This window comes from Loxodonta africana, chromosome 3 (genome assembly GCF_030014295.1).
Source record: "Loxodonta africana isolate mLoxAfr1 chromosome 3, mLoxAfr1.hap2, whole genome shotgun sequence".
NCBI lineage: Eukaryota > Metazoa > Chordata > Mammalia > Proboscidea > Elephantidae > Loxodonta > Loxodonta africana.
The window spans coordinates 24,588,068-24,596,354 of NC_087344.1; the positions used below are offsets into that span (position 1 = coordinate 24,588,068).

The following is an 8,287-nucleotide window of genomic DNA, read 5'->3' on the forward strand; positions in this document are numbered from 1 at the left end:
TGATGCTATCGGGATAAGATGGGCAAATCCACATTTATCACTCCTTTCTCTAACCCTAACCACTCAGACCTCACCCCTGGCCACCCGAGGGTAGGTCACAAGCTAAAGGACTCTATCTTTCTTCGTCATTTGCCCGTGCAGCCATTCCCTGGCCACCAGCCACCCAGAGCTGGTGTCTTCACAAGTTAAGACCCTGTCCTCCCAGCCTCTGCTAGCTCATTGCCTGCTGTGGGTTCATTAATTATATATAATGGCTCACAAAATTCATAGAGACTATTACCTAGAGTTAAGGAACACTGATGGTGCAGTGGTTAAGTGCTCAGCTGCAGTTCAAACCCACCAGCCACTCCATAGAAGAAAGGCGTGGCAGTCTGCTTCTGTAAAGATTTACAGCCTTGGAAACCCTATGGAGCATTTCTACTTTATCCTATAGGGTCCCTATGAGTCTGAATCAACTCAACAGCAAAGGGTTTGGTTTTTTTGGTATTACTTATATTTTCACCATACATAGTCACAATCAAAGCCCTTGGAAGCAGCAGTCAAGAGATCAGACTGGGGAAATTTGCTTCAAAAGACCTCTTTAAAGTGCTAAAAAGCAAGGATGTTACTTTGAGGGCAAAGCCCGACCCAAGCTGTGATATTTTCATTCACCTCATATGCAGGAGAAAGCTGGGCAATGAACAAGGAAGACCAAAGAATTGATGCCTTTGAATTATGGTGTTAGCAAAAAATATTAAATATACCATGGACCGTCAGAAGAACGAACAAGTCTGTCTTGGAAGAAGTACAGCCAGAGTGCTCCTTAGAACCAAGGACGGCAAGACTTCAGCTCATGTACTTTGGACATGTTGTCAGAAGGACCAGTCCCTGGAGAAGGACATCATGCTTGGTAAAGTAGAAGGTCAGCAAAAAAGAGGAAGACTTTTGATGAGATGAATTAACACAGTGGCTGCAGCAATTGTGAGGATAGTTGTACATAGGGTCACTATGAGTCAGAATCGACTTGAAGGCACCAAACAACAACAACCTATAATTACAGTTACCCGTTTTTTCTGACCAGAAATGATACAAGCTAAGAGACTCATCAGGCAAGGTCTGAGAGGCCCTGACAACATGAGGCTTTCATTATCCCCGGGGACATGCCACCCTCTCCTGTGCTAGTATGTTCTCACCACTCCAGGAAGCCCCAAAAAGAGGTTGGGGACCTCATGCACATGCATGACTGAGGCCTTAACACATAGTTATGATTGGTCTAATCAATGAATATACATGAATGCATCAAGCCCCTCCTTGCCTGAGGCCTGTTCTCAGGTTGGGGCCTGTGTAACATGTTTAAGTGTTGCCCTGATGGTGTGGTGGTAAAGAGCTCTGCTGCTAACCAAAAGGTTGGAAGTTCAAATCCACCAGCCATTTCTTGGGAATTCTATGAGGCAGTTCTACCCCAACTGTAAAAAAAAAAAAACCAAACCCACTGCCGTTGAGTAGATTCCGACTCATAGCGACCCTATAGGACAGAGAACTGTCCCTAGAGTTTCCAGGGAACGCCTGGTAGATTCGAACTGCCGACCTCTTGGTTAGCAGCCTTAGCACTTAACCACTCTGCCACCAGGGTTTCCTTTCCACCTTGTGTGTAGGGTCACTAAAAGTCAGAATTGACTTGATGGCAACAGGTTTTTGGTTTTTTAAGTTTTGTCTGTCTATTTTATAAAACAAAAAGATCCTTGATTGCTCTTTTCTGGTTACTGCGGCGCTAGGAACCATGAGCAGCAAGTCTCTTGCGACACCCTCTAAAAGGCAGTGCGGGAAGTCCTGCGGTGGAACCAGCGCGCGCGCAGGAAGTTTTTTGAAACAGTGGAGCTGCAGGTTAGCTTGAAGAACTATGTCCCTCAGAAAGACAAACACCGCTTGGGCATCGTCAGACTTAAGTCCACCCCCCACCCCAAGTTCTCTGTGTGTATCCTTGGGGACCAGCAAAACTGTGATGAAACTGAGGCTGTGGCTATCCTTCACATGGACAACGAGGCACTGAAGAAACTCAACAAGAATAAGAAGCTGGTCAGAAAGCTGGCCAAGAAGTATGATGCCTTTTTGGCCTCTGAGTCCCTGGTCAAGCAGATCGCATGAATCTTGGGTCTGGGCCTGAACAAGGCTGGCAAATTCCGTTCCCTTTTTACCCACAATGAGAGCATAGCGGCCAAAGTAGATGAGGTGAAATCCACCATCAAGTTCCAGGTGAAGAATGTGCTGTGTCTGGCAGTGGCCATCAGCCATGTGAAGATGACAGACGATGAACGCATGTACGACATTCAGTCCCTGGTTTCACTGCTAAAGAAGAATTGGCAAAATGTCTGAGCTTTGTACATCAAAAGCACCGTGGGCAAGCCCCAGCATCTGTACTAAGGCACAGCTCAATAAACCATAGTGTTACTGTCAAAAAAAAAACCTTGATTGCTGGTAAATTCCAAGAGCTATTTTCAGAAACCAGAGGCAAGAGGCCAAGTGAATTCTTTGTCCCACAGGCTGACAGTGGTACTACCTTATAGGACAGTTGGGAAAATGTAATGAATATGTAAAGCATTTAGAAGACTACCTGACCCAGAGTACCCATTTGGTAAACACCAGCACTGGGATTTTGTTTCATTTCTACCTTTGCTATTGGGCTGTGAGCTCTCTAGGAGTGCCCTGGTCACCGTTACATCCCAAATGTCCTATCCCAACAGAAGGTGCCTAATAAATGTAAGCTAAATTGGCTTGTGGATCCAAAAAATTGAAATTGATTAGAAGCGAGAATGGCAAGACTTCATCTTACTTACTTTGAGCATATTATCAGGAGGGACCAGTCCCTGGAGAAGGGCATCATGCTTGGTAAAGTAGAGGGCCAGTAAAAAAGAGGAAGTCTGTCAATGAGATGAATTGACACAGTGGCTGCAACAATGGGCTCAAGAGTAACAACAATTGTGAAGATGGTGCAGGACCGGGCAGTGTTTTGTTCTGTGAGTTGGAACCCACTCTCTGGCACCCAACAACAACAACAAATTGGTTTGAACTATCGGCCTTTCTGAAATTAGTACTCACAGCTGAGCTCTTTTCCTCTAAATCTGAAGGTGAGGAAACCCATTGGGTTCCAGATATCCCTAGCAAGGGGCTCCCTGGAGGTCAAGTAAAGCAGAGTTGAATTAACCCACCAGGGACAGTTTGGTATTCACTCAGAAATATATGCCCAGAGCAAATATCACTTGCTGAATCAGAAATTCCATTTCCTAGGAAATGGAATGACCATACTGTAATCCCCCAAAACCCCAACTGTAATAGAGTTTAGAATATAAATCCAAAATATGTATTCATCTAGTGTGCTAAATTAAGAGGAGTTGGGATTTTTTTCCCAACTTGGGTAACAGTGATTCTTTTATCAAAACTTCTAGTTATTGAGATGCACAATGCAATGTTGCTAGGCCTTTATTTCCAAATTAATCATTTTTTCAGGAAATAACTTATTGAGAGCCCCCTTTGTCTTAGTTATCTAGTGCTGCTATAACAGAAATACCACAAGTGAATGGCTTCAACAAAGAGAAATTTATTCTTTTCCAGTTTCCAAACCAAAACCAAACCCATTGCTGTCGAGTCAATTCTGACTCATAACAACCCTGTAGGACAGAGTAGAACTACCCCATAGAATTTTCAAGGAGCACCTGGTGGATTTGAACTCCTGACCTTTTGGTTAGCAGCCGTAGCACTTAATCACTACGTCTCCAGGGTTTCCTTTAGGAGGCTAAAAGTCCAAATTCAGTGGGCCAGCTCTAGGGGAAGGCTTTCTGTCTGTTTCAGTTCTGGGGGAAGGTCCTTGTCATCAATCTTCCCTTGATCTAGGAGCTTCTCCTCGAAGGAACCTCAGGTCCAAAGGACGAGATCTGCTTCTGGCGCTACTTTCTTGGTGGTATGATGTCCCCTTGTCTCTCTGCTCACTTCTCTCTTTCATATCTCAAAAGAGATTGAAGTAAAATACAACCTAATCTTATAAATTGAGTCCTGTCTCATTAACATAACTACCACTTATCTCACCTTGTTAACATTATAAAGGTAGGATTTACAACATATAGGAAAATCACATCAAATGATGAAATGGTGGACAATCACACAATACTGGGAATCATGGCCTAGACAAGTTGATACATATTTTGGGGGAACACAATTCAATCCATGCCATTCTACCCTTTGTCCCCCCAAAATTCATGTCTTTACCACATGTAAAATACATTCACCTTGTCATAGCATAGCAAAAGTCTTAAATCAAGTCCAAGTCCAAAATCCAAAAATTTCTCTTTATCTGCGAAATCTAGAATGCAAGTTATCTGCTTCCAAAGTGCAATGTTGAAACAGGCACCGAACTAGACATTTCCATTACAAATAGGAGAATCTGGAGGGAAAGAAGGGATAACAGGCATCAAGCAAGTCAACAGAATACTTTATATTAGCTGTCAAGGTTTGAAAGTAATCTTCTCTTCTCTGAGGCCATTTAGGTAATGGCCCTGCCCTCCAGACTCTGGGTGTTGGCTGCACTCTCCTGATTCTAGGTGGAGGCCCCTTGGCCCCAGGCTTCAACTCAGTCTTCCAGGTCCACTGGAACAGCAACTCTGCCCCCTCAGACTTGGGTGGCCCCATTCTCCTCGTCCATCTGAGGGGCGACTCCACCCTTTGAGACTGAGGCAGCTCTGCTTCCTGGGTTCCTCGTCTCTTCAGCTTCTGATTCCTGGTTCCTTGGCCTCTCAGCCCCTTGGGCCTTGCCACCTGTGTATGCCTGGCTCAGGCAAGTATTCCAAAGCTCTGTAGCTTCCTACTAAGCTGCCGCTTGACCTGAAGGTAATTCCAGGGAACCAGTTCCTTCAAAGTTCAAATGGACACCTAAGGGCAGATGGCCTGGGTGGGTCACCCCAGTTTCATGAACCCAGGAATCAGAATTCCAGGGGAAGCAAAGTGATTTTCTCTTTATGATGAACATGTATAAACGGGTAGAGAAATCAGGGAAGGCTAACTATGGAGGTGAGCCTGAAAGCTGAGGGATGAATAGGAGCACAGCAGACATGGACCTTGCCATTAAGATCCTGGTAGTCCCCCCTTCCAAGTGCCAGCATCTGTATGTCTTTGCCAAGTGGTTTTCTCTGGTGGCTGCACAAAGCAGGACAGAAGTGTCAGAGAATTAATAATCCTTGGGAGCAGCTCTCCATCAGTGACTGACAGGAGCTGGATCAGTACCCCACCCAGCTCCCTCAACATTTGGTGGAATGACTCTCAGGTATGCGTCCTCCACTACCTCCCAGAGGTTCCCAGCAGGACTGGGCCCCAGTTGCCCAGGGTGGTAGCCTGCCCTTTAACACACCCTTTCCTGGCTGCTTTCCCTTCCTGGGTCATCTCCCAGGAAAATCACTTGTACTCAAATTTTCACCTCAGCATTGGCTTTTAGGGAACCCAAACTAAGACAAAGCCTCCCCAGCATCGAGAAGGCAGCATGTGCAAAGAAGAGAGTTTTAGGGGACTGGGGGTAAAAAGATCAGCAGGGGTGGAACAGAGAGGAGAGGAGAGGTCTTGAAGAGGGAGGCCCAGACCTCAGAGAGGCAGACCCAGGAGCAAAACCTTCTGATGTGTGGGGGGGAACCCACAACAGGAACCTCCTTTGTGGTTTCTAGCCACAAAGTAAGATTGTAGCCCGTTTCCTCAAGGCCACAAAGGAAATGCTTACCAGTTGGGTGACGGTTTTGCTTTGTTTTATCAGCACTGCCGATCACCTTCCTGCTCAGCTCGGGCTCATTCTGGCTATCTCTTCCCTCCTAAGTCTCTCACTTTTATTCTTACTTCAAAGGCGAGCCCAGGGCTGTACAAAAACAGCCTTGGGGTGGAGCGCTGACCTTGGGCCGCCCTCTGCCTGCAGCTTCTCTGCTGATTCCTCACCCCAGCTCAAGAGCGAAAACTATTCTTAAGCCCATTTTGCAGATAAGACTGAGGCCTACAGAGGCCCAGTGAAGTGCTTAGGTTCCCACAGTCAGTGAGGGCAGAAAGGGGGTTGACTCCCAGGTTGCTAAAATTCAGAACACAAGTCCTTCATCATTTCATTGAAGCTATAATAAAGAGTCAACCAATCTTTATTGAGCACCTACTGTGTGCCAAGAACTGAAGAAACACAAGTGAACAAAGCAGACAGGAATCCCTGCACTCCTGGGACAGGCATTCCTGTGGAGAGGACCCAGTGTTACGGATTGAATTGTGTCCCCCCAAAATATATGTCAACTTGGCTAGGCCCTGATTCCCAGTATTGTGTGATTGCCCTCCATTCTGTGATTTGATATAATTTTCCTATGTGTTGTGAATCCTAATCTCTGCTTGTGGCTAATGAGGCAAGATTAGGTTATGTTAAAGGGGATTAGGGTGGGATGCAACAGCCTTACTCAGATCACAGCCCTGATCCCATGTAAGAGGAGTATCCCAGGGGTGTGGCCTACATCACCTTTTACAAGAGATAAAAGGAGAGAGAAGCAAGCAGAGAAATGGGGACCTCATACCCGCAAGAAATAAGCACAAGGAGCGGAGCATGTCCTTTGAACTCGGGGTCCCTGGGGTGAGAGGCTCCTAGACTGCAGAAGATTGATGACGAGGACCTTACCCTAGTACCGACAAAGAGAGAAAGACTTCTGGAGCTGGCACCCTGAATTCGCACTTCTAACCTCCTAAACTGTGAGAGAATAAATTTCTGTTTTGAAAGTCATCCGCTCGTGGTTTTTCTGTTACAGCAGCACTAGCTAACTAAGACATCCAGATGGTTAAAAATAATAATTACTATAGTAATAATGAGGAGACCTGGTGGTGCAGTGGTGAAGCGCTTGGTTGTTAATTGAAAAGTTGGCGATGTGAACCCACCAGCTCCTCCTTGGGAGAAAGATATGGCAGTCTGCTTCCTTAAAGATTACAGACTTAGAAACCCTATAGGGCAATTCTACCGTGTTAAGGAGCCCCAGTGGCACACCGTTTAAGTGCTCAGTGGCTAACCAAAAGATTGGGTGTTCAAACCCATGAGCTATTCCCAGGAGAAAGATGTGGCCCCCTGCTTCCATAAAGATTGTTATTGTTGTTGTTGTTAGGCACCATCAAGTCAGTTCCGACTCATAGCGACCCTATGCACAACAGAATAAAACACTGCCCGGTCCTGAGCCCTCCTTACAATCATTGTTATGCTTGAGCTCATTGTTGCAGCCACTGTGTCAATCCACCTCGCTGAGGGTCTTCCTCTTTTCTGCTGACCCTGTACTCTGCCAAGCATGATGTCATTCTCCAGGGATTGACCCCTCCTGACAGCATGTCCAAAGTATGTAAGACGCAGACTCGCCATCCTTGCCTCTAAGGAGCATTCTGGCTGTACTTCTTCCAAGACAGATCTGTTCGTTCTTTTGGCAGTCCATGGTATATTCAATATTCTTCGCCAACACCACAATTCAAAGGCATCAATTCTTCTTTGGTCTTCCTTATTCATTGTCCAGCTTTCATATGCATATGATCCGATTGAAAATACCATGGCTTGGGTCAGGCGTACCTTAGTCTTCAAGGTGACATCTTTGCTCTTCAACACTTTGAAGAGGTCCTTTGCAGCAGATTCACCCAAGGTAATGCGTCATTTGATTTCTTGACTGCTGCTTCCATGGCTGTTGATTGTGGATCCAAGTAAAATGAAATCCTTGACAACTTCAATCTTTTCTCCATTTATCATGATGTTGCTCATTGGTCCAGTTTTGAGGGTTTTTGTTTTCTTTATGTTGAGGTGCAATACATACTGAAGGCTGTGGTCTTTGATCTTCATTAGTAAGTGCTTCAAGTCCTCTTCACTTTCAACAAGCAAGGTTGCGTCATCTGCAGAACGCAGGTTGTTAATGAGTCTTCCTCCAATCCTGATGCTGCGTTCTTCTTCTTATAGTCCAGCTTCTCATATTATTTCCTCAGCATACGGATTGACTAGGTATGGTGAAAAAATACAACCCTGATGCATACCTTTCCTGACTTTAAGCCAGTCAGTATCCCCTTGTTCTGTCCAAACAACTGCTTCTTGATCTATGTAAAGTTTCCTCATGAGCACAATTAAGTGTTCTGGAATTCCCATTCTTCGCAATGTTATTCATAATTTGTTATGATCCACACAGTGGAATGCCTTTGCATAGTCAATAAAACACAGGCAAACATCCTTCTGGCATTCTCTGCTTTCAGCCAGGATCTATCTGACATCAGCAATGATATGCCTGGTTCCATGTCC

The 8,287-nt window shown here is 45.4% G+C and overlaps 1 pseudogene; it reads left to right on the forward strand.

Moving 5' to 3' along the window:
• Positions 1-2,400, forward strand: part of LOC100668263 (large ribosomal subunit protein uL1-like) — a 46,761-nt pseudogene extending 44,361 nt beyond the window's left edge.
• The last annotated feature ends 5,887 nt before the right edge of the window (positions 2,401-8,287 follow it).